This window comes from Triticum aestivum, chromosome 7D (genome assembly GCF_018294505.1).
Source record: "Triticum aestivum cultivar Chinese Spring chromosome 7D, IWGSC CS RefSeq v2.1, whole genome shotgun sequence".
NCBI classification, from domain to species: domain Eukaryota; kingdom Viridiplantae; phylum Streptophyta; class Magnoliopsida; order Poales; family Poaceae; genus Triticum; species Triticum aestivum.
Genome location: NC_057814.1, coordinates 550,297,629 through 550,322,751, shown reverse-complemented (window position 1 = coordinate 550,322,751; position 25,123 = coordinate 550,297,629).

Here is a 25,123-nt window from a genome sequence, read left to right as displayed (position 1 = left end):
ACACAGACATGTTGCCTTGCTTGAGATTGCGGAACTCCTCACACTTGCTCTCAACAACACTTTGTGGAATGTGGTGCGCTTTGAAGTCCCGACAGAAGTCAGTCCAAGTGATCACACGACCTCCTCTGGAATCTTTGTATTGCTGAAACCAATCAGCAGCTTGGTCCTTGAGCTAGAAAGAAGCGAACTTTACATAGTCCTCAGGCCTGACATTGCTACATTCAAAATGCTTGTTGATGTCGGAGTTACAAATATGGGAAGTTACATGCGGGGTGTTACATGATGCCTATATACATGATCATGCCTAGATATTCTCATAACTATGCGCTTTTCTATCAATTGCTCGACAGTAATTCGTTCACCCACCGTAAATTATGTTATCTTGAGAGAAGCCACTAGTGAAACCTATGGCCCCCGGGTCTATCTTCCATCATATTATTTTCCTATCAGTTTACTATTCCTTCCGTCTTTTATTTTGCAATCTTTACTTTCCAATCTATATCATAAAAATACCAAAAATATTTATCTTATTATCTCTATCAGATCTCACTTTTGCAAGTGGCCGTGAAGGGATTGACAACCCCTTTATTGCGTTGGTCGCAAGGTTCTTATTTGTTTGTGTAGGTACAAGGCGACTTGAGTGTAGTCTCCTACTGGATTGATACCTTGGTTCTCAAAAACTGAGCGAAATACCTACGCTACTTTGCTGCATCACCCTTTCCTCTTCAAGGGAAAACCAACGCATGCTCAAGAGGTAGCAAGAAGGATTTCTGGCGCCGTTGCTGGGGATGCTTACGCCAAGTCAAGACATACCAAGTACCCATCACAAACTCTTATCCCTCGCATTACATTATTTGCCATTTTCCTCTCGTTTTCCTCTCCCCCACTTCACCTTTGCCTTTTCTTCGCCCTTCTTCCGTTCAATCTTGTGTTACCATGTGCCTTCTTTTTGCTTGTATCTTCGCTTGCTAAGAGTATATGGATCCCCATCCACTTGCTAATCTATTTAAAGGGTCCAATTATGATGAACCAATTGCTAGTGAGTTGAGTGCACTAGATTATCTTTATGGAGTTTTGCTTGAAATCCGTGAATCTGAAAATTGTGATGAAGTACTTTATGAAGTGATTCACGATAGATCTTTGAATGAAAAGCATGATTGCAATGATGTTATTATAAATTCTATTAATGTCAATTGTGTTAATGATATGCAAAACCCTAAGCTTGGGGATGCTAGTTTTGCTATGTCTACTATTTGTTGCAATGATCATGATTGGGGTGATTCTTCTTATGATCTTGAAAATTTATTTAAGCCCCACGATGAATTTGAGATTGATAATAGTGTTTGCAATAATATTGAAAGTGGGTTTGGAAGAGTGTCAACTTTAGATCCCACATATTTGGAGAATATTCAATATTATGAATTTTTTGATAAAAGTGGGTTTGAAGAGGTCATGACTTTAGTTAATGTTAATCCCACTATTTTGGAAGAGTGTCAACTTCGCATGCATGTGGATCGTGTTGAGAATATGTTATGTGATAGCTATTTTGTTGAATTTTCTTATGATCCTACATGTAATTATTATGAGAGAGGAAAATATGGTTGTAGAAATTTTCATGTTACTAAATTACCTCTCTTCATGATGAGATTGCTATCGTCTCTTTCTTCTTCCTTGCATATTCTAGTTTTTGCTTTCCTTGATAATTTGTTTGCCTATAAGATGCCTATGCATAGGACGTATGTTAGACTTAGATGTGTTTTTCATATGCTTTATGATGCTCTCTTTGTGCTTCAATTCTTGTCTTTCATGTGAGCATCATCGAAATTATCAATGCCTAACTAGGGGCGTTAAACAATAGCGCTTGTTGGGAGGCAACCCAATTTTATTTTTGTTTCTTACTTTTTGGTTCTGTTTAGTAATAAATAATTCATCTAGCTTCTGTTAAGATGTGTTTTCATGTTTTAATTAGTGATTGTGCCAAGTAGAACCAATATGACCTTCCTGGGTGATAGTTGTTTGATCTTGCTAAAAAAGACAAAAACTTTACGCTCACGAAAATAATTGTTAAAATTCACCAGAACATGATAAAATATCAATTCTTTTTGCAGTAGATCAATAGGTCCTAGTCCTGTAGAATTTTTGAAGTTCCAGAAGTATTCGAACAGATTTGATTGCTACAGACTGTTCTGTTTTTGACAGATTCTGTTTTTCGTGTGTTGTTTGCTTATTTTGATGAATCTATGGCTAGTATCGGGGGGTATGAACCATAGAGAAGTTGGAATACAGTAGGTTTAACACCAATATAAATAAAGAATGAGTTCATTACAGTACCTTAAAGTGGTGATTTGTTCTCTTATACTAACGAAGCTCATGAGATTTTCTGTTGAGTTTTGTGTTATGAAGTTTTCAAATTTTGGGTAAAGATTTGATGGATTATGGAATAAGGAGTGGCAAGAGCCTAAGCTTGGGGATGCCCAAGGCACCCCAAGGTAAAATTCAAGAACAACCAAAATCCTAAGCTTGGGGATGCCCCGGAAGGCATCCCCTCTTTCGTCTTCGTCTATTGGTAACTTTACTTGAGGCTATATTTTTATTCACCACATGATATGTGTTTTGCTTGGAGCGTCTTGTATGATTTGAGTCTTTGCTTTTTAGTTTACCACAATCATCCTTGCTATACACACCTTTTGGAGAGACACACATGAATTGGAATTTATTAGAATACTCTATGTGCTTCACTTATATCTTTTGAGCTAGATAATTTTGCTCTAGTGCTTCACTTATATCTTTTTGAGCACGGTGGTGGTTTTATTTTATAGAAATAATTGATCTCTCATGCTTCACTTATATTATTTTGAGAGTCTTTTAGAACAGCATGTTAGTTTGCTTTGGCTATAAAATTAGTCCTAATATGATGAACATCCAAGATAGGTATAATAAAAACTATCATATAAAGTGCATCGAATACTATGAGAAGTTTGATACTTGATAATTGTTTTGAGATATGAAGATGGTGATATTAGAGTCATGCTAGTTGAGTAGTTGTGAATTTGAGAAATACTTGTTCTAAAGTTTGTGATTCCCATAGCATGCATGTATGGTGAACCGTTATGCGATGAAGTCGGAGCATGATTTATTTATTGATTGTCCTCCCTATGAGTGGCGGTCGGGGACGAGCGATGGTCTTTTCCTACCAATCTATCCCCCTAGGAGCATGCGCGTAGTACTTCGTTTCGATAACTAATAGATTTTTGCAATAAGTATGTGAGTTCTTTATGACTAATGTTGAGTCCATGGATTACACGCACTCTCATCCTTCCACCATTGCTAGCCTCTCTAATACCACGCACCTTTCGCCGGTATCATACACCCACCATCACTACAAAAAAATACACTTCTGTGATGATACGTGTTTGTCATAGTAGGTCGCGTTTTCTGTCATGCCTGTACATCCATGACAAATTTATGACAGAATCAAGATAGTCATACCTGTGCTGTCGTAGAAGTGTTCCATGACATTACCAAAATTATCATCACGGAAGTGTCCACTTCCATGACGATAAATCGCGCATCACAGAAGTGCTTTCATCAAGGGTGACCGACACATGGCATCCACCGTAACGGAACGCCGTTAAGCTATTGGGTCCGGTTTTGGATCCGATAACCCGTTAACAGCTGGGACCAATGGGAAATTTCCACGTGTAAAATTCTTATTGGCTGGAGGTAACACCTGTCAGCTTGTCAGTGGGCCAGATGTCGCCCGTCCATTGGAGGAGACATGCCTACGATACGTCGACACGTGGCTGGGCCCAATAGAGGCCCATATAGGTTAAAAAGGCCGGCCCAGTCAAAGGCTCGTAGTACTTACTCAGGTACTAGTGGGCCAGCCCAATAACAGCCTGCTTAATAAAGGCCCATTTACGGCCTGAAGCCAGATCTGGCCCGTTAATTGTTCGTCGAATATTTGGGCCCATTTACGGCCCGAAGCCAGATCTGGCCCGTTAATTGTTCGCTGAATATTTGGGCCCAATTACAGCCCAGTGACTTTCGGCCTGTTAGAGGCCCGATGTAGACATGGGCTCATTTCAGCCCGGTGTGACTTTCGGCCTGGGGATGGCCCGTGCTACCCATGGGCCATATATGGTCCCACGGGACATCGTGCCCACTAACGGCCCGTGATAAAGGTGGCAACAGTTAAGCCCAACATGACATTGGGCCTGTTAAAGGCCTGTCGCATAATTCGGCCCGCTGATGTCTGTACTAAGCTTTCGGCCTCTTAAAGGCCCATGATATCAGTGGGCCAACTAAGGCCCGAGATATGTTTCGGCCTGGTAACTGCCCGTGATATAACTGGGCCCAAAAAGGCCCGGTCTACATTTCAGCCTGCTGAAGGCCCGTCGACGACTAGTGAAAATTGAGGCCCAACATGCATTTCCGCCTGCTAAAGGCCCATGGTTTCATCTGGGCCGTAACAGGCCAGTACAATATTCAGTCTGTTAATGGCCCAACGCTACCTGGGCCAAACTAAGCGCTGGGTCCACAAAAGGCCCAACTAAAATATAGGCCGGTGTAAGTTGTGGGCCTTGCGCAAAGTGTGAAGGCCCTAATCATTCAGGCCCAAGAAAGATGCAGGCCGGCCCAATTGTGGCCCGCTAAAAACCAGGGCCGTTAGAGGCGAATGTTTCGGCCCAGTCGACTACATCTGATTTTTTTTCAGATAGCGAATGATGGCAGTAACTAGTAGGAATTAAGAACAAACCTACTCTATACAATAAAGAAATTATGTCATAATAACTAAGAATAAACCTACACTATACAATAAAGGATTTATGGTATATTACATCCACTTGGCATCGAAGTTCGCCACCAGTGATCATAAAGCGCAACGAAGAAGCAGATTACAAAAACTGGGCACCATTGCAGCGTAACAAAATAATACTGAATCGAGACCACTTCCAAGACAGTTCAAGAAAGGTTAACCTTGCACGAGAACTGTTGCGCAAGCTGCTGAGCAACGCTGTGAAACCGGCCTAGCATGTCGGTCATAGCTTCCAGGTGCAGCTGTTTAGCGATGAGGTTCTCATTGGTGTTCTCCGCAATCTTTCTTAGAGATAGGACTACAAGTCGAAGTTGAGTTGCAGAATGCCTTTCTGCTAGAACTTGGGACTGAAGAAGTCAAACTGATTCAGACAACGAATTCTGTGAGCTTGTCTGAATGCTAGTCTCAAGTAACTTGAACACTGCATCAAGAAAAGCTTTGGGGTTGTCTCGCTATCTTCAAGATGTTTTGCCTTCTTTGCTGCAATATATGTTGGGTTTGTCTCACAGCCTTCAGCAGACTTGTGCATGCCATCAGGCATATCACCCTGAAACAAAGCAGAGAGATGACATGTTTTGCACGTGTATAAACAAAGATGGTAATTGTGCTGTCAATTACATCCAATTTCAAATTAGAAAATAAAGAGTAAGTTCAAAATATCAATAGCATAATTTGGCATTGTTCATAATGCGGGGAGCTTCACCACACTACTGGATTACGATGTCAACATAACAAGCATAGATGAAGGGCAAAGAAAATCATTGTATCTTTTTTGGTTAATGTGCATGGCATGTTGTTCATATCATCAGCCACATCAGTAAGATAAAACAGGAGATGACAAGGTGCAAACGTGGGCCGCTTCACCACACACTGGATTATAGATCCACAAAAACAAGCATACATATAGGGAGTATTGAGTAATGTGCATGGTATGAATAAGGAATTTGGTTTTACAAGTAAAACTTAGAACTTACGGTTCTTGCGAACATGCATTTTGGTAGAAACAACAAACTAAACAGGAGTAAACGATAGGGAGTATGAGCAAATTAAACATCAGTTGAGGATAAAGGCTTTATAAGGACTGACTTACATTGACAGTTAACACCGGCTTTATAATGCCCTTCTCCATGTCAAGGGAAGGATAACTCAAGAATTTCAGCACAGAATCTTCTTCATAAGCATTGCCTGTACTCTACATTTTGTAGAGAGTAATTATAGATATGATAATACTGGAAGGGATAGAAGATAATGAAGATAAGATGCAGATTGATGCTACATAATCAACTACCAATCCCTAGAAGTACAAGTGTTACAGGGCAAAATGTACTGACAAGAGCAATGGGCTACACTTCTGCACTGGCATTGTCTGTGTATTCTACTTTTTGGTAAGATTAAATATAGATCTGATCTTTTTTAGTAAATGGTGGCCGAGGGAGATAAGATGCAGAATGCTACACAATGAACCAATCCCTCTTCCCATAATACAAGAGTGTTTTGAACACTGGTGTACTGTACAAAACGTTCTTATATTATGGGACGGAGGGAGTAGTTGTTAATGTAAGTACAGTGATAGACGACGTTCAGTCCTTACAAGAGGACTGCAGAGCTAAACCTCTTCAAAAGCATTGGGTTGATTCTAAATTTATGTAAGAGTCCATACGGATCTTATAATGTCCACCAAATGGACGATAACGAGGCAAACATGTGCAGTGATGCTACATAATCAAACAGGTATGAAAGTAAGTATGGTCATACAGGGCAAGAGGTACTCACAAGAGCAATGCAGTGTGCAGTATAGTTGCGAGATTCTATGGTCCCCTGAGAATGAATGTTCTTCTGCTAACAGTTTTCGTACAAGTGAGACGTTAAGGCAAATGCAGAAATGTAGTTCAAATTGTGATGTGATATCATAGACAGTACCTTACGCTGCAGCCGAGACCAATGTGTAACAAGATTATTCCAGTCACCGTCGGATAAATGTAGCATCGGAGACTTTACAGAAATTTCATTTAGAGGCTTGCCATCGAAGTGCGCTTGCCTCAGGTAGGAACGATACTTCATCAACGAGTGCTTGAAAAGCGCAACCAACCCTTGCTCGTCTGCACAATCCAGTTTGGTCCTTGCCTATTTAAAAGAATGAAATCTTGTGTCTTCTGTCAGCAGAAACATATGCAGTAATGACCATGAATAACATTAGTACATTACTTACGCGTAAGTTGCGGAGGAAGACTGGAAATTGTTCTGTGTCTGCGGTATAATCTTTCCATGAAGGAAAGATGCGCACAAAGTTCCTGACAACAATATAAGCTTCGTCTTCTAAACTGGGAAGAAATGGAACAGGGGTCCTATTTGCTGCAATTGGGGCTCTCTCTGGTTCGAAAAGGGATTTGGCAACTGGATTTGGTGTACTCTTTGCTGGAATGGGGGGTTTTGCGTCGTAGAGCTGGTGCTATGTCAACTGGCATAATCATAATGTTTGCTGCAATTGGGGTCTTGTTGAGGATATAGACCTTAGAGTCACCCGCCAGGAGGGGCCGGGTTACTCGTAGGGTCGTTGCCAGAAGCCCGGAGCCAAGTTTCAAGATAATGGGCCAGAGATGGGCTGAGACCCGGATATGGCTTAAAGCCTGTAGTTACAATCATTGTTATAGTAGACTTGTAGTGTAAGGCAAGTATTGATTAGAGTCCGAGCCGGACGCTCTTATGAGCCGGCCGGGACTCTAAGGGCTGCTGGGCGTCAGCCTCCCTATATAAAGGGAGGACCCGGCAGCGGTTCAAGGGCGACAACAATCTCATCGAGAGCCGGGCATAGCTGTTTAGCTCCCTGGCGATCGTAACCCTAATCAATAACACCTCGAACTGGACGTAGGCTTTTACCTTCACCGTAAGGGGCCGAACCAGTATAAACCCTCGTGTTTCTTGTCCCGCATAACCCCTTCAAGCTTCCTAGTTGCGATGGCTCCACGACTAAGTCCTAGCTCAAGGACATCTGCCGTGACAATTCCATGACAGTTGGCGCCCACCGTGGGGCCAGCGCACGGTGGATTTGAGTTCTTGAAGGGCAGCTTCGAAGGGCTCAAGGGGTACGCCGTAGGCCGGATGACCAAGAGTCGTCGCGGCAAGCTCTACATCGACGGCGAGGACTGGGGCCCCGACGCCAGCTCAATTGAGTACGGGTACCGGGTCCCCTTTGGCGGAATTCATGTCTTCATTGGCAAGATTGGTGAGCCGGGCCCCGAGCCGGATCTCTACGCCGATCTCGTCGAAACGGCTCAGCGCGCACGACCCGCCCGGGCCCGGCCTGCCTTAAGGCGCGCTTTTGTGGGATGCATCCATGGAGGGCCCTCTGATCCATCCGGGTCTGGCGATGAGGCGGCCGCCGGCTCTGACGGCGAGTCGGCCACTGATGAGTCAAACTCGTTGTACCAACTTCAAGATGGCAGGTTCATGGGCTGTTCCGACGGTGACAGTATTCCGGACCTTTTTGAGCTGCCAAGTCAGGTTGGAGTTTTTATGGCCGGCGCGCAGCCTGTTCAGAACCCCGCTGCCGGATCAGGAAACCCGGTGCCTTCCCCGGCTCAGGTGCTGATGGATCTCACGGACAAGATGACGGCCCTGTTAACTGCCACGGTTGACCCGGCAGATCAAGCTCAGCATGATGCGGAGGTGGCACAGTTAAAATTGGATCTGATGAAAGCTAAAGAGGATCTTGCAGCAGAAGGGATCAGGCTGGCGGCGGAGCGGGCGGCTCTCGATGCCCGGACTTAGTTGATTCAGGCGCAGTCCTTCCAACTCACGATGGATCAGAACGCGGCCAACGAGGTCATGAGAAGGAGGCATCAGAAGGCCCAGTCTCGACTCCCGCCGGTTTACGATCCGCGCAATCTCTTCAACACGCCAGGTGCGGGATCCAGTAACCCACCAGGGGTCATTGCGCCCGGGTCAGGACCCCTTATTCAGCCACGAGTGATGGGGCCTCCCCAGGTGCCCCCTGTCCCGCCTCAGTATGTGCCAATACCCCCGGGTCATTATGATAACCCGCTGGAGAACATGGTAGCTGCGGCAGCACGACTGGCGGCTCTTCCCGTTGACGGCGATTCTCCGGCGGCCGTCGAAGCCCGCCGGGTCAGGGAACTCCTGCAGACGGCTCTGGCACAGCAAGAGGCGTACTCCTACAGCCGGGACAGGATCCACTCGACTCCTCGCCCAGGCCAGAGCCCGAGTTACAACCGGCACATGGTCTCAGCAACCGGCTCAAGTAATGTCCGACGCCATGACCCACCCCCTGGCCATGGCCCGGCTCATGTTGGAGCCTTCTACGCAGCAGACCAAGCACGGCAAGAGGCAGAGCAAGTGCCGCAATTGACGGCTTACCAGACCCCCCCGGCTTATCCGACGGCGTCCGTTGATGTGGGTATTTCTACCAGGACCGGGGGTGTCCCTTGTTTGGTGCCGGCCATCCGTAATGAACGTCTACCTAAGGACTTCAAGGGCCCTAGGAAGGTGCCTAACTATACAGCTGACTTACAGCCTGCGGCCTGGATTGAGAGTTATGAGATGGCTATGGAATTGCTAGAGGTCAGCGAGGCGGCCATGGCCAAATATTTCACCATGATGTTAGATGGAACTGCCCGCACGTGGTTAAAAGGGCTACCACCGAACTCCATTGGGTCTTGGGCTGAGCTGAAATCCCGGTTCATTCAAAACTTCAAGGATACCTGTAGGCAGTCTATGTCAATTGTGGATTTGACTAACTGTAAGCAGCAGGAGGGTGAATCCACGACCCATTGGGTTCGCCGGGTCAAGGAGATCATACATTCATCAGATAAGATGGATGCCGGCTCTGCAGTCTTGATGTTGGAACAGAACTGTCGCTTTGTGCCCCTAAAGATGAAACTTGGGCGGCTTAAACGCGACTGCACGGATATGGGTACACTAATGGCGGCTCTTGTCAAGTACGCCGATTCTGATGGTACCAAGGATCCCCCTTCAGATGATGAAAGGACAGGGAAGGGAAAGAAGAACGACAATGGCAAGGGTCCTCAGTTTAACCCGGGGAATCAAGGAGGAGGCAAGCGCAAGGCCGATGGCAGCCTGGAGTTCGTAGCCAACACCCAAGGTAACAACCAGCGACGCAAGGGGAGGCCCCCTCCCCGAGGCGGCGGGTCAGGACCTTCTCTGGAGCAGCTGTTGAATGAACCTTGTCCGAGACACGGCTCTAGAGAGAAGCCAGCGACTCATCTGTGGAAGGATTGTGCTATCATGAAGGCCTTTAAAAACTACAATGGCCCGGGCGGCGGCTCAGGCGCTGGCGGCTTTCATGGCCCAGGAGGCGGCTCAAACTCCGGTCCTCAGAACGGTCAAGGGGGCTTTAATCAACAGACTAGTCAGGGTCATCAACAGCAGCAGGGGGGTTATCAGACCAACCCAAAGCAGCTTAGCGGTGGACAGTATCATGTGTTTACCACTAGTTTGTGCAAACGAGATCAGAAGCTTCACAAGAGGACTGTGAATGCTGTTGAGCCGGCAGTTCCACGCTACTTGCGGTGGTCTGAGCAGCCTATAGTATGGAGCAGGGAGGATCACCCTCCCCGGGTGGATAACCCGGGCCACTTGGCCTTGGTGGTGGCTCCTCAGGTGGGAGGCTATAAATTCACAAAGGTACTCATGGATGGAGGCAGCAGCATCAACATCCTCTATTATGAGACTTTTCGCCGTATGGGGTTGGTTGATAAGAACCTCAGCCAGTCAAACACTATCTTCCACGGGGTGGTACCCGGTAAGTCGGCTTATCCAGTCGGCAAGATCGAATTGGAAGTGGCTTTTGGTGATGAAAACAACTACAGGGTGGAGAAGTTGACCTTTGAGGTGGTCAAGATAAGAAGTCCATACCATGCTATATTCGGACGGCCGGCTTACGCCAAGTTCATGGCACGGCCGTGTTATGAGTACTTATAGCTCAAGATGCCGGGTCACAATGGGACCATTACGGTTCATGGTAGCCGGAAAGTGGCTCTGGAGTGTGAGGAAGGTGATGCGGCTTATGCAGAGTCTGTTTGCGCCACAGAGGAATTGAAGTTTTATAAAGACAATGTTGACGTAACAGATATGACCTCTCTGAAAAAGCCAACCACGGAGAACGAACCAGCAATGAAATTTAAGTCAGCTGACGAGACTAAGCTTGTTGATTTTGTTCCGGGTGACTCGTCTCAGCAGTTTAGCATCAGTGCAAATCTGGACCCAAAATAGGAAAGCGCGCTCATCGAGTTCATCCGTGAGAATAGAGACATCTTCGCATGGAAACCTTCTGACATGCCAGGTGTACCTAGAGAACTCGCTGAGCACACTCTCAATGTTGATCCAAAATTTAAGCCGGTCAGAGAGTTCCTTCGGCGGTTTAATGAAGAGAGGCGGAAAGCCATTGGTGAAGAAGTGGCCCGGCTCTTGGCGGCCGGGTTTATTGTCGAAGTTTTTCACCCAGAATGGTTGGCTAACCCAGTGCTCGTACTCAAGAAGAACGGCACCTGGCGGATGTGTGTGGAATACACGGATTTGAACAAGGCGTGTCCGGCTGATCCTTTTGCTCTCCCCCGTATCGATCAAATCATTGATGCTACGGCAGGTTGTGCACGCTTAAGTTTCTTGGATGCTTATTCCGGGTATCATCAGATTAAGATGGCAGTTAAGGACCAGGAGAAGACGACGTTCATCACTCCCTTTGGAGCCTTCTGCTATGTGTCTATGCCCTTTGGACTCAAGTGTGCACAGGCGACTTACCAGCGTTGTGTGCAGAATTGTCTTCATAAACAGATCGGGCGCAATGTTCACGCTTACGTGGACGACATTGTGGTTAAATCCATCAAGGAGGAAACCCTGATAGATGACTTAAGGGAAACCTTCGACAATCTCCGGGTCTATAAGATGATGCTTAACCCGGCCAAGTGTGTTTTTGGTGTTCCTGCAGGCAAACTACTGGGCTTCTTGGTTTCTGACAGAGGCATTGAGGCTAACCCGGAGAAGATCAAGGCCATCACTTCCTTGGCTAAACCGGCGTGTGTAAATGACGTTCAGCGTTTGGCGGGTCGCATCGCTGCTTTAAGCCGGTTTATAAGTCGTTTGGGTGAGAAGGCTATGCCCTTATATCAGTTGATGAAGAAAACTGACAACTTTGTCTGGAATGATGCAGCTAATACCGCTTTTGAGGATTTGAAAAAGCAACTGGCAGAGCCCCCCGTCCTTGCTGCTCCGGTTGATAAGGAGCCCTTGCTACTGTATGTGGCGGCAAACGCACGAGCCATCAGCGTGGCTATTGTGGTGGAGCGCAAGGAGGCGGATAAGGAGCATCCGGTTCAGCGGCCGGTTTATTATGTCAGTGAGGTGCTCATTGAGTCCAAGCAGCGGTATCCGCATTGGCAGAAGCTCGTATATGGGGTGTTTATGGCGAGCCGGAAGCTTAAGCGTTATTTTCAGGGTCATCCCATCACTGTGGTCAGTTCCGCCCCTCTCGGTGATATTATCCAAAACAGAGAGGCTACAGGGAGAATTGCTAAGTGGGCTATAGAACTTGGACCTCATGACCTTAAATATGTGCCACGCACTGCTGTTAAGTCTCAGGCCTTGGTGGATTTCATCAATGATTGGACAGAGTCGCAAGTACCCGAGCAAAAGCCGGATAACACTTATTGGACTATTCACTTTGATGGGTCCAGGCAGCTGGAGGGCTCGGGGGCTGGTGTTGTCTTGGCTTCCCCTAAAGGTGACAAATTCCATTATGTGCTACGGTTGATGTTTCCTTGCACTAACAATGCGGCTGAATACGAGGCTTTGCTCCACGGTCTTCGGGTGGCTAAGGAGATGAGCTTAAGCCGGGTGAGGTGCTTTGGTGACTCGGACTTGGTGGCTCAACAAGTATCAGGCACCTGGGATTCTAAGGATCCTCTAATGGCGGCTTATCGCCGCGAGGTTGATGCCATGGCTGGGCACTTCCAGGGATACCAAGTGGAGCATATTGATCGCCGGAGGAACGAGGCGGCGGATGCGTTAAGCCGGCTAGGCTCTCAGCGAAAGCCGGTGCCGCCTAACACTTTCCTGGATGTCCTGTATAATCCTTCGGTCAAGTTGCCTACAGAGGAAGATTTGGCCGTCCCTGACCCGGAGGCGCAACTAGTGGCGGCTCTTCATGTCATACCAGACTGGAGAATGCCATATCTGGCTTATATAACCTGGGGAGAATTGCCTGAAGATGAAACTCTGGCCAGGCAAATAACCCGGCGGGCTAAGTCAATGATTGTTATCGACGGCGAGTTGCATCATCGCAGTGTTTCAGGGGCATTCCAACGTTGCATCTCCCCTGAGGAAGGTCAAGAGATCTTGCGCGAAATCCATGAAGGGGATTGTGGCCATCATGCTGGTTCAAAATCTCTGGTGGCCAAGGCTTTCTGTCATGGTTTTTATTGGCTGACGGCTCACACTGATGCAGAGGACTTGGTCAGTAAATGTGATGGCTCCCAAAGGTTCTCACGACGGGCTCATATGCCGGCTCAGGAGTTAAGGATGATCCCAATCACTTGGCCCTTTGCGGTCTGGGGGCTTGATATGGTTGGACCTTTTAAACGGTCCAAGGATAAGAAGACCCACCTCTTGGTGGCAGTTGACAAATTCACGAAGTGGGTGGAGGCGGAGCCAGTTAGCAAGTGCGATGCAGCCACGGCGGTTCAATTTATGAAAAAGGTGATTTTCCGCTTCGGTTTTCCGCACAGCATCATAACTGACAATGGCACCAATCTATCCAAGGGTGCTATGGAAGAGTTTTGTCAACGAGAGCATATCCGGCTTGATGTTTCCTCAGTGGCTCATCCCCAATCCAATGGTCAAGCTGAGAGAGCTAACCAGGAGATTCTGAAGGGCATCAAGCCCCGGCTTTTGGTCCCTTTGCAACGGACGCCGGGTTGTTGGGTGGAGGAGTTGCCCTCCGTCTTATGGAGCATCAACACTACTCCTAACAGGTCTACTGGCTTCACGCCTTTCTTCATGGTTTATGGAGCAGAAGCAGTCCTCCCCAGTGACATCCGTCACGATTCACCTCGTGTGGCGGCTTATGTTGAGACGGATAATGAACAGTCGCGCCAAGATGCCCTGGACTTGTTGGACGAACAGCGTGATGTGGCAGCAGCCCGTTCGGCGATTTACCAACAAGACCTGCGCCGTTATCGTAGCCGCCGGGTCAAGTCCCGGGTCTTCCAGGAAGGCGACCTGGTGCTCCGGCTCATCCAGGATCAAACAGATGCACACAAGTTATCCCCACCTTGGGAAGGGCCTTTTGTGGTCAGTAAGAACTTGCATAACGGGTCATATTACCTCATGGATATCCGGGAGCATAAAGACTCGCGTAAATCTGAGGAGGAGACCCGTCGGCCGTGGAACATAGCTCAGCTTCGGCCTTACTACACTTGAGCTACCGGCTCTTGTGATGTACATATTTATCTCAGCCATGTATATATTATGATAAAGCAATAAAGCAGGACCTCTGTCCTTTACTCTCTTCCAAATATGTGTGTTGTGTTTTACATGCTGACTTACAGAAGATCCGGCTTATGATCATCTTCGAATCTAGCTATAAGCAGTAAAGTCACTTGGGGGCTTCCTGTTCACACATGGGTCGTATTCGAACCAAAGAGAACATAGCTGTCGATACCCATTTGATTGGCAAAGTGTCGAGCTCATTGGGAAGTTGCCTCTGGTCATATTTGAATCATAGTGTAACCCCTCTGAGAACCGACGTGGATCGTATTCGAATCAGCGTCGTTAAACAATTTTCAGAATCACTTGGGGGCTTCCTGTTCAAACATGGGTCGTATTCGAACCAAAGAGAACATAGCTGTCGATACCCTCTTGATTGGCATCGCCAAACCCACTGGGGGCTATATGATCGTATCCGAATCTTAGCTTAACCCCTTTGGACCGAGTTTCTGGTCGTATTCGAACCGGAAGCCCTTAAATTTTTATATTTTACCACAAGTTTACTCTGATCATGTCAAAGTATGTACTGCCGGGTTTCACTTGCCGGCTTAATTTTGGTTTATCTTGTTAGTTGAGCATCATGGATGTCATCAAGATAAGTAAATTCGAGTTAAGGTACCAACCCTGCTACCCGGGTTATTTAACCCGGAAGTATGCTTACAGGCTGTTGAGTGTGTTATCACGACTGTGTTCAGAATATAGTTAAGGACCAGTCTTTTTGGTTTGTATTCCGGGTTATCCATCTCAAACACCTGATTCTCAGGGCGGTAAGCCGCCTTGCGACTTGTGATTTGCCTTTCTATGCAGATACTTAAAGGCACTTTTTAAGGTTGAGAAGGACAAAGGGATAATTACGACCCGGAGGAACACAGGATAATTTCAAGAGTTTCCAGCATTCATTACGTGCACGATGGCACGGCAGAGATAAAATGTTGCACCTAGTCTATTACAAAATTCCTCAAGTCTCAAGGTTGGAGCGTTGTTCGGTGAACCGCTAGCCGCTTTACGATGCCTGCTGGGTTGAAGTCCCCGGCTCGTCTTCTGCTCCGGTTGATCCCAAGACCTCGAAGGTTGACGACTTCCAGTCGATGCCGCTGAGAGCTTCGAACTGGGCTTCTTCGTCAATTAACCCGGCCGGGTCAATCTCGGGGGCGAAGGTGTGCTGACGAGCCGGAGGAATCAGACTAAGAGCTTCATAGCGAGGGGTTGGAATCCTCTGATTTTCCGTGTTGTACCCCGGCTGATACTTGGTTAAGTCGGTGTCGTTCCCAATGATGGTGGCCACCGGGCGTACAGCCTTAACACATGCCGCGAAGTCCTTCTAGTCGAAGGCGGAGCCGTCTTCCTTCAAGCTCGGGTAACCCAGTGCGATGTCTGCCGGGTCTAGCTCCGGCAGGAATGCTTTGGCCCGGCTCAGCGCGGCAATTGCTCCGGATCTTGCGGAGGCTCGGCGTAGCTCCTGGATCCGCTGTGGCAGAACAGCGAGCCGGCGCAGGACTTCGGCCAGATGGGTTGGCACCTCGTTGGATAGGGCCACCACAGCTAAAGCGCGCTGTGACCCGGTGTAGAGTTGTTCCACCAGGGTGTACACGGCCTTTAGCTTGGTGACCACGCTCTGGTTCAAGTTGGCGCTTCTGGAACCTGTTTAACAACATCAGATGACCCGGTGACAAGGATGAATCAGGAGATGTAAACATTCTAACATGAATGAAAGCCGGTGAGGCGACTTACCGAAGATGGCAGCTACCATTTGGGACACTTGGCGCTTTAGGCTGGAGAGTTCGGCGGTTTTTTCAGAGAGTGCCTTCTCCGCCTGTTCCGCCCGGGTTACCAGTGCGGCTTTCTCTTCAGCCCAAGCCTTCCGCTCAGCATCAAATTCGGTCTTCAGCTTTTCTTGAGCAGCGATGCTGGAGACAAACTTGGCGTTTGCCTTCCGGGTCTCCATCTCTTGTGCCTTCAGCCGGCTCTTGAGATCCGCCAGGTCCGACTCTAATTTCTTGCCAACAGCCTGCATATATTTCCGGGTTATTAACAGTCATTCTATAAAGTCCCAAGCGCTTTCCAAGCAAAGACACTTGGCACTTGGGGGCTAATGCATATTGAACGTATCTATCTATGTACGGCCGGCTCAGTTCAGTAAGCCGGAATCTAAGTCTACAACATATTCAAGTATAAGTCCTAGACTTGGGGGCTAGAATGACAAGGATCACTATGCAGAAAGTAAGAAAACAGCAGAAGGTTACCTCAGATTTTTGTTGGATCTGGTTGACCATGGCGATCTCGGCGTCCCGGCTCTTGTGAACTTGGCTGATGTAGCCTGAGACAAGCTCTCCAATGCTTAAATCGGTGTAGCTGGAGAGATCCAGATTCACCCGATGGGGTTGCAGCAACTCCCCCTTCGCGGAGCATTTGGCCAGTGCGGTCGGCCTCCCCGGCTCAACATACTCCGTCCGGGTAATTACCACGTCCGGGTCGTTAGCTGGTGGGGCTGAGCCAGAGGCCTCCGGGTTAGCTGACGCTTCGGTTGTTCTCTTGGTGGTCGGGGCAGGGGCTTCAGGCGCCGTGTCCATGGGAATGGTGGCTTTGGGGGCGGAGGCGGCTGGCGGCTCTTGAGCCGTCGTCTCCGGCTCAGGCAAGTCTGGCACTCCGGCTGACCTGGTCTTCTTTGCTCTTTTGGTGAGCTTTGCCTGGGCACTGAAAAGACAGAAGTGTTAGGTATACAAAAAGTAAGTACAGACAGATAATGTAAGGAGATTGTTATTACCCGGGTGCAGTCTTGAAGGCCGGCAGACTTGACTGCATGGAGTCACCCGAAGAGGGGGAGGTCTCCTGGTAATTGGAGTCAGAAGAGTTGAGTGGCTGACGGATGACACCCGCCAACGGATGAAAAGGGTACAGGTGAGAAAAAACCTCAGTGCGGCGCTTCCTCGTTGCGTCGGGTAACCCGGTGGAGAGGTCGGTGTCCTTGCGGGCCCGGGTGTGACGCCGGCTCTCATGAACCTGCTGCTTTAAAAGAAATTGAGGGTCTTGATGAGCTAATGGATGGGAAAAGCTTACTTTCCGGGTTACCCTTCGGACTTTCAGCTGTGGTAAGGGCTCCGAGCCGGAGGAAAGTGATGTTACCTCTTCAACCACCGGGTTACTGGCGCCGGTGTCATCCTGTCAATAAGCAAGTGTTGATAAGGCGGACAGCATCAGACAACATATACAGCAAGAATTTAAAAGGTTTAAGGGTTACCTCTGACTCGGAGCTATCGCTTAACTGCATTAGCTCCGAAGCAGTGGGTCTGCTGCCCTTCTTGCGAGGGGCGGCTTTCTTGGCGGCCTTTTTCGCCTTCCTGGCCTTCTTGGCCGCCTCATGGTCATACTTGACCCGCCATAATTTATCATCAGCCTGAGAAATACAGTAATGAATTCCTAAAATGGTTCAGAGCAAGGTGACATACCAAAGAAGTTGAAAGGTTAAAGTTGCTTACCGCTGGGGCTGGATTGGTCTTGCAGAACGGGGCTAGCCCGGTTCTTCCACAGTCTGCCAGGCTCTCGTTTAACAGAGCCTTGGTCTCTTCTTCAGCAACGTCTTCTGGAAGATCATTGCGACTGTGCCTCTGCGGGTCATCCTTTCGCCCGGTGTACTCACAGATTAAGCCGGGGCGGCGGCTCAATGGGATCACCCGCCATGAGATCCAGACCCGGACCAGATCAATTCCGTTCAGACCATTGCCTAGCAGGGCCTTGATCTTGTTGATCGTTGGAAGCAGAGGTTGGCGTTCCGCGGCAGTAAGTTTGTCGGATAACGGGTGAGTCGGCTCCAGGCGTGTTGGGCGAAATCCGGGCAGTGGATTCTCGTCAGCCGGGGATGTATCTTGGCAGTAGAACCAAGTCATATTCCAGTCCTTAGGGTGGCTCGGCGGCTCTGCGTAAGGGAACAGACAGTCCCTACGTCCCTGGATGGAGATGCCGCCTAACTCTAGACTTGGCCCGTTGGCACACTCATTTTGGCGGTTCAAATAAAACAGCTCTCTGAAGAGCGGCAGACTCGGCTCTTCTCCAAGATATACTTCACAAAAGACTTGGAAGTTGCAGATGTTGGATATGGAATTGGGTCCTATATCCTGAGGTCGAAGGTCAAAGAAGTTGAGCACATCCCGGAAGAATTTTGAGCCGGGCGGTGCGAAGCCCCGGCTCATATGGTCCGCAAAGATCACTACCTCCCCGTCCCTCGGCTGTGGTATTTCTTCTGACGGATCAGGGGCACGGTAGGACATCACTTCCTTCCTGGGCAGATATCCGGACTTAACAAAGTTGGCCAGGGTCTCATCAGTGACGTTGGATCTCATCCAGTTGCAAGTGATGGGAGCTTTGGGAGGCATGGTGACGGTTGGTGGTCTATGATAAAGAGGAAAGTGTCCGGGTTAATTATAAGCCGGAGTTTATCATTCAAACTACAATGACGGCTTATGAAGGGGACTAATGGTATGTATTGATATGGTGGGTTATCTAAGCCGTCAGGGCTTTCAGGATAAGTTGGTCATCTACGGCTTACTGCGGTTAAGTCGGAAGATACTACAGAGCATGGTTCTCTTTAAACCGGAAAGTTCTATGGCGCGTGTTTTCTTTAAGTCGGAAATATAAGCCGCCAAGATTCAAGGGCTGCAGTTTTTACTAAGTGTGGTAAAACAGATTTCACATATTACAGTAACTTTTTCGGATCAAAATGGTCGGGCAAGATGAAAATTTTCTAGACCTAAAGAAACAGAAGCAGGAGAAGTTCTTAAGGTGGAACATGGTTTTTAAGCAGTAAAAAGAGGATTTTTCGCAGGTGGAATGGATCTCGAACATTTACCGCAAAGGTTCTACGAAGAGTTAAGATCAATGGGGGCAGTGACTACAGGGGTTACTGAAACTTGCGGCAATGGTGAAGAACGCGAAGAACACAAGATGGACCCTACAAGTAGATCTGTCTGGCAGAGCGAAGAAGACTTACCGGAGTTGGAAAGAGCGGAGGTCGCTGCCGTGAGTCTGGTCCGAATCAGGGTGATGCAGCGGCCGGGTTGATGAAGACCAGGGGCGCGACGGCGGCGGCAGTGGCGGAGCTCGGGCAGAGAAGCGACAGCGCGAGGAAGAAGAAGGAGAGTGTGAGAGGAGAGTGTTGGGCCGGCCTATTTATAAGGCAGGGTCATGAATGGGCGCGAGATTCAAGGAGACCACGGCGTGGTTATCTCCCCCTCACGACGCCTCGATTTTCGGAAAGACAGTAAAAGCAAAGATCCGTTGCGGATCTGGCGGAGTAAAAAACGGACTTAATGGAGGATGACGTCACGGCGGATTATCCGGAGTCCAGAGGATGACGTCACTCCGGGTTATGACCTCCACATGAATGGTGAGCCGGAGATTTTCTCTGTCGGCAGAGTTGAAGATTGACATGAGCCGGCTCAAGTCAATCTGGGGCCTAATGTTGAGGATATAGACCTTAGAGTCACCCGCCAGGAGGGGCCGGGTTACTCGTAGGGTCGTTGCCAGAAGCCTGGAGCCAAGTTTCAAGATAATGGGCCAGAGATGGGCTGAGACCCGGATATGGCTTAAAGCCCGTAGTTACAATCATTGTTATAGTAGACTTGTAGTGTAAGGCAAGTATTGATTAGAGTCCGAGCCGGACGCTCTTATGAGCCGGCCGGGACTCTAAGGGCTGCTGGGCGCCAGCCTCCCTATATAAAGGGAGGACCCGGCAGCGGTTCAAGGGCGACAACAATCTCATCGAGAGCCGAGCATAGCTGTTTAGCTCCCTGGCGATCGTAACCCTAATCAATAACACCTCGAACTGGACGTAGGCTTTTACCTTCACCGTAAGGGGCCGAACCAGTATAAACCCTCGTGTTTCTTGTCCCGCATAACCCCTTCAAGCTTCCTAGTTGCGATGGCTCCACGACTAAGTCCTAGCTCAAGGACATCTGCCGTGACAATTCCACGACAGGTCTGCTGAGTTGGGGCATTAGAAATGACCAGTGTAGTAGGGCTAGAGTCTGCTAGAGTTGGGGTGTTTTGTGGGTCAGGTGATATTGCAACTACACCTAATGGGCTATTTGATTTATCAGGTGCCACTACCTTTTCCAAATACTTTGCTTGTGCTCCTCCACGATCAGCAATCGCCCTCTTCCTTTTGAACATCTGATACACAAGAACATCATTTGAATGGATAAATATGGTATGATGACAGATGGAATATGTACTGAAAATGGATAGGGAGGGCGTATTCACATACACGATGTGTAAACTAAGCTAATGGCAGTTCGACAAAGTAGAAGCAGTGCAAAGCATCAGTTGCAAGATATGTGCGACCAATATAACCTTGGAAAGTTAGAGCAAGCACCTTGATGGGTGAATAACATAGGGCATCTTCCTCTGACTCCTCCACTAGGGAGCTACATTGACTTAGGTCTCCCTCTAGCTCAGAATCACTGTTAGGATCATATTCTGAGCATGAATCTGTAGGTGGAGAGCGTTTGCATTGCATTGCATCCAGACTTGATTTCAGTCCCTTAATGCCAAGTTTGACAGCCATGGCATTGTTCTGCTTTATTCTTTTCATGCGCGCAAGCTCATAATCATTATGATGTTGTTCAGAATCTAAGATTCATGAAAACATAAAAAGTAGTCAGATTATCTATGGAATGCATTGCGGATTCAACTCAAAGAGTGTCTCCCTATAAACCCCTACATATGCAAAGTTGACCCCCAACCATGCTGACCAGACCACACACAGAAATACAAACCCCTTATGTCTCTATAACAGACAGACACACATTTCAAAACTGAAGTAGGAACATTAGAATCATATGAAATTCGTATTTGAACAAATAAACTAAGGAATTATGAGTGGCATAATGTTTAGCTTCAAGGGTGGAGTGTTGGTAGTGCGGCACAAAGCAAGGAGGCAGATTGTATTCCATGTAAAAGATCGAAGCCTATGTAAAAGCCGGAAATGACACTTTCTTTCTATACAATGCAGTGTTCGTTGCCCACACATGATGGAAGAGATCACATAGAGAAATACTATTCACTCATGTCTACGGTTCCAGTATTTAGAAACAGGGTGGTCCATCCTAAAAGAATATTGACAACAAATATGACAAGGCAAGCATAGATGTAGTGAATCAATCATTTACTTGTGAGCTTACTAGGACAAGTATGCAGAATTGTAACTGCAGTAAGAGACTGTCCAAAATCTGGATCAAGAAGTTTGTCTAGCACTTATTGTTTGCAACTAATCAACGTGAATAATTGCATATTATATCAAATGAGTAAGAAAGACAAGTAAAATTGTCAGCAAACCTGGCTTGCAGTAGTAATCTGGGTCAATGTCACTACAACCAACAATCCAAAATGACTAGTGTCTGTTCCTAGGGCCGGAATTTTGAAAACCCTGTGAACTTTACAGGTACTCCCTCCGTTCAGAAATACTTGTCATCAAAATGAATAAAAGGAGATGTATCTAGATGTATTTTAGTTCTAAATACATCCTCTTTTATCCATTTTGATGACAAGCTTTTCTGGAGGGAGGGAATACTAAAGATTACCGAAATACATCTGAACCATTAAGTGTAGGTAGCACTAAGCACACAACAAACCCTAATTACAGTCCTGTCTAATGAGTAATGAATCAATTAGAAAATGGGTCATGAGGAGTGGCTGCTGAGTGTTGAGGACGTATCTCAGGATAAATCGGGTTGGCTTAGTGGGTGCTGCACGCCTGAACCCTGAACGGACTGGGAAGGTAGGCACGGCGGCACGCCCGGGCAGCGGTGACGCTGTTGGGCAAGCGGCTCTTGACCTCCTGTTAGTCCGGCGTCTCCTCCTAGAGTCATGCCGTCCGGGGACGGAAAGTCGCCGGCGAGGCAGGCGGCTGGGGGCGAGTAGAGATCGGAAGCACACAGCAGAACAGAGGGGAATTGAGGCCTGTGACGACCCGAAATCCCAGGGTGGGCCGGCCCACCATGGGCACCCTGTAGAAATACACAGCCGAGCGGCGAACATGCATTTTCGAAACTAATTTAGGAACATTTAGATGACCAATTAAACGAATCTATTTTAATAATATCAGATTCGTATTTGAACAACTAAGCTTGTTTAGCTTGATGGGTGGAGCCATGCTATTATGACATGAAGCACATATTCTCATCGTATAGTGCTACCTCTTGAGCACTGCGTTGGTTTTCCCTTCAAGAGGAAAGGGTGATGCAGCAAAGTAGCGTAAGTATTTCCCTCAGTTTTTGAGAACCAAGGTATCAATCCAGTAGGAGGCTACACACGAGTCCCTCACGGCTACACAAACAAATAAATCCTCACAACCAACGCGATAAGGGGTTGTCAATCCCTACACGGTCACTTACGAGAGTGAGATCTGATAGATATGATAAGATAATATTTTTGGTATTTTTATGATAAAGATGCAAAGTAAAGAAAGTGAAACAAAAACGGCGCCAGAAATAGCTTGTTGTCGGGAGATTAATATGATGGAAAATAGACCCGGGGGCCATAGGTTTCACTAGTGGCTTCTCTCAAGAGCATAAGTATTTACGGTGGGTGAACAAATTACTGTTGAGCAATTGATAGAATTGAGCATAGTTATGAGAATATCTAGGTATGATCATGTATATAGGCATCACGTCCGAAACAAGTAGACCGACTCCTGCCTGCATCTACTACTATTACTCCACACATCGACCGCCATCCAGCATGCATCTAGAGTATTAAGTTCATAAGAACAGAGTAACGCTTTAAGCAAGATGACATGATGTAGAGGGATAAACTCATGCAATATGATATAAACCCCATCTTGTTATGCTCGATGGCAACAAGACAATACGTGCCTTGCTGCCCCTACTGTCACTGGGAAAGGATGCAGCAAGATTGAACCCAAAGCTAAGCACTTCTCCCATTGCAATAAAGATCAATCTAGTAGGCCAAACCAAACTGATAATTCGAAGAGAGTTGCAAAGATAACCAATCATACATAAAAGAATTCAGAGAAGATTCAAATATTGTTCATAGATAAACTTGATCATAAACCCACAATTCATCGATCTCAACAAACACACTGCAAAAGAAGAATACATCGAATAGATCTCCACAAGAGAGGGGAGAACATTGTATTGAGATCCAAAAAGAGAGAAGAAGCCATCTAGCTAATAACTATGGACCCGAAGGTCTGAGATAAACTACTCACACTTCATCGGAGAGGCTATGGTGTTGATGTAGAAGCCCTCCGTGATCGATGCCCCCTCCGGCGAAGCTCCGGAACAGGCCCCAAGATGGGATATCACGGGTACAGAAGGTTGCGGCGGTGGAATTAGGTTTTTGGCTCCGTATTTGATCGTTTGGGGGTACGTAGTTATATATAGGAGGAAGGAGTACGTCGGTGGAGCAACGTGGGGCCCACGAGGGTGGAGGGCGCGCCCAGGGGGGTAGGCGCGCCCCCTACCACGTGGCTTCCTGGTAGCTTTCTTGACGTAGGGTCCAAGTCCTCTGGATCATGTTCGTTCCGAAAATCACATTCCCGAAGGTTTCATTCCGTTTGTACTCCGTTTGATATTCTTTTTCTGCGAAACTCTAAAATAGGCAAAAACAACAATTCTGGGTTGGGCCTCCGGTTAATAGGTTAGTCCCAAAAATAATATAAAAGTGTATAACAAAGCCCCAATAATGTCCAAAACAGAAGATAATATAGCATGGAGCAATAAAAATTATAGATACGTTGGAGATGTATCAAGCATCCCCAAGCTTAATACCTGCTCGTCCTTGAGTAGGTAAATGATAAAAACAGAATTTTTGATGTGGAATGCTACTTGGCATAATTTCAATGTAATTCTTCTTAATTGTGGTATGAATATTCAGATCCGAAAGATTCAAGATAAAAGTTTAATATTGACATAAAAATAATAATACTTCAAGCATACTAACTAAGCAATTATGTCCTCTCAAAATAACATGGCCAAAGAAAGTTCATCCCTACAAAATCATATAGTTTAGTCATGCTCCATTTTCGTCACACAAGAATGCTCTCATCATGCACAACCCCGATGACACCAAGCAATTGTTTCATACTTTAGTAATCTCAAACTTTTTCAGCCTTCATGCAATACATGAGCGTGAGCCATGGATATAGCACTATGGGTGGAATAGAATATAATGATGGGGGTTATGTGGAGAAGACAAAAAAAAGAAAGTCTCACATCAACGAGGCTAATCAATGAGCTATGGAGATGCCCATCGATTGATGTTAATGCAAGGAGTAGGGATTGCCATGCAACGGATGCACTAGAGCTAAAAATATATGAAATCTCAACAAAAGAAACTAAGTGGGTGTGCATCCAACTTGCTTGCTCACGAAGACCTAGGGCACTTGAGGAGGCCCATTGTTGGAATATACAAGCCAAGTTCTATAATGAGAAATTCCCACTAGTGTAAGAAAGTGACAAAACAAGAGACTCTCTATCATGAAGATTATGGTGCTACTTTGAAGCACAAGTGTGGTAAAAGGATAGTAACATTGTCCCTTCTCTCTTTTTCTCTCATTTTTTTGGGCCTTCTCTTTTTTATGGCCTTTCTCTCTTTTTTTATTCCTCACTTGGGACAATGCTCTAGAAAATGATGGTCATCACACTTCTATTTATTTACAACTCAATGATTACAACTTGATACTAGAACAAAGTATGACTCTATATGAATGCGTCCGGCGGTGTACCGGGATATGCAATGAACCAAGAGTGACATGTATGAAAGAATTAT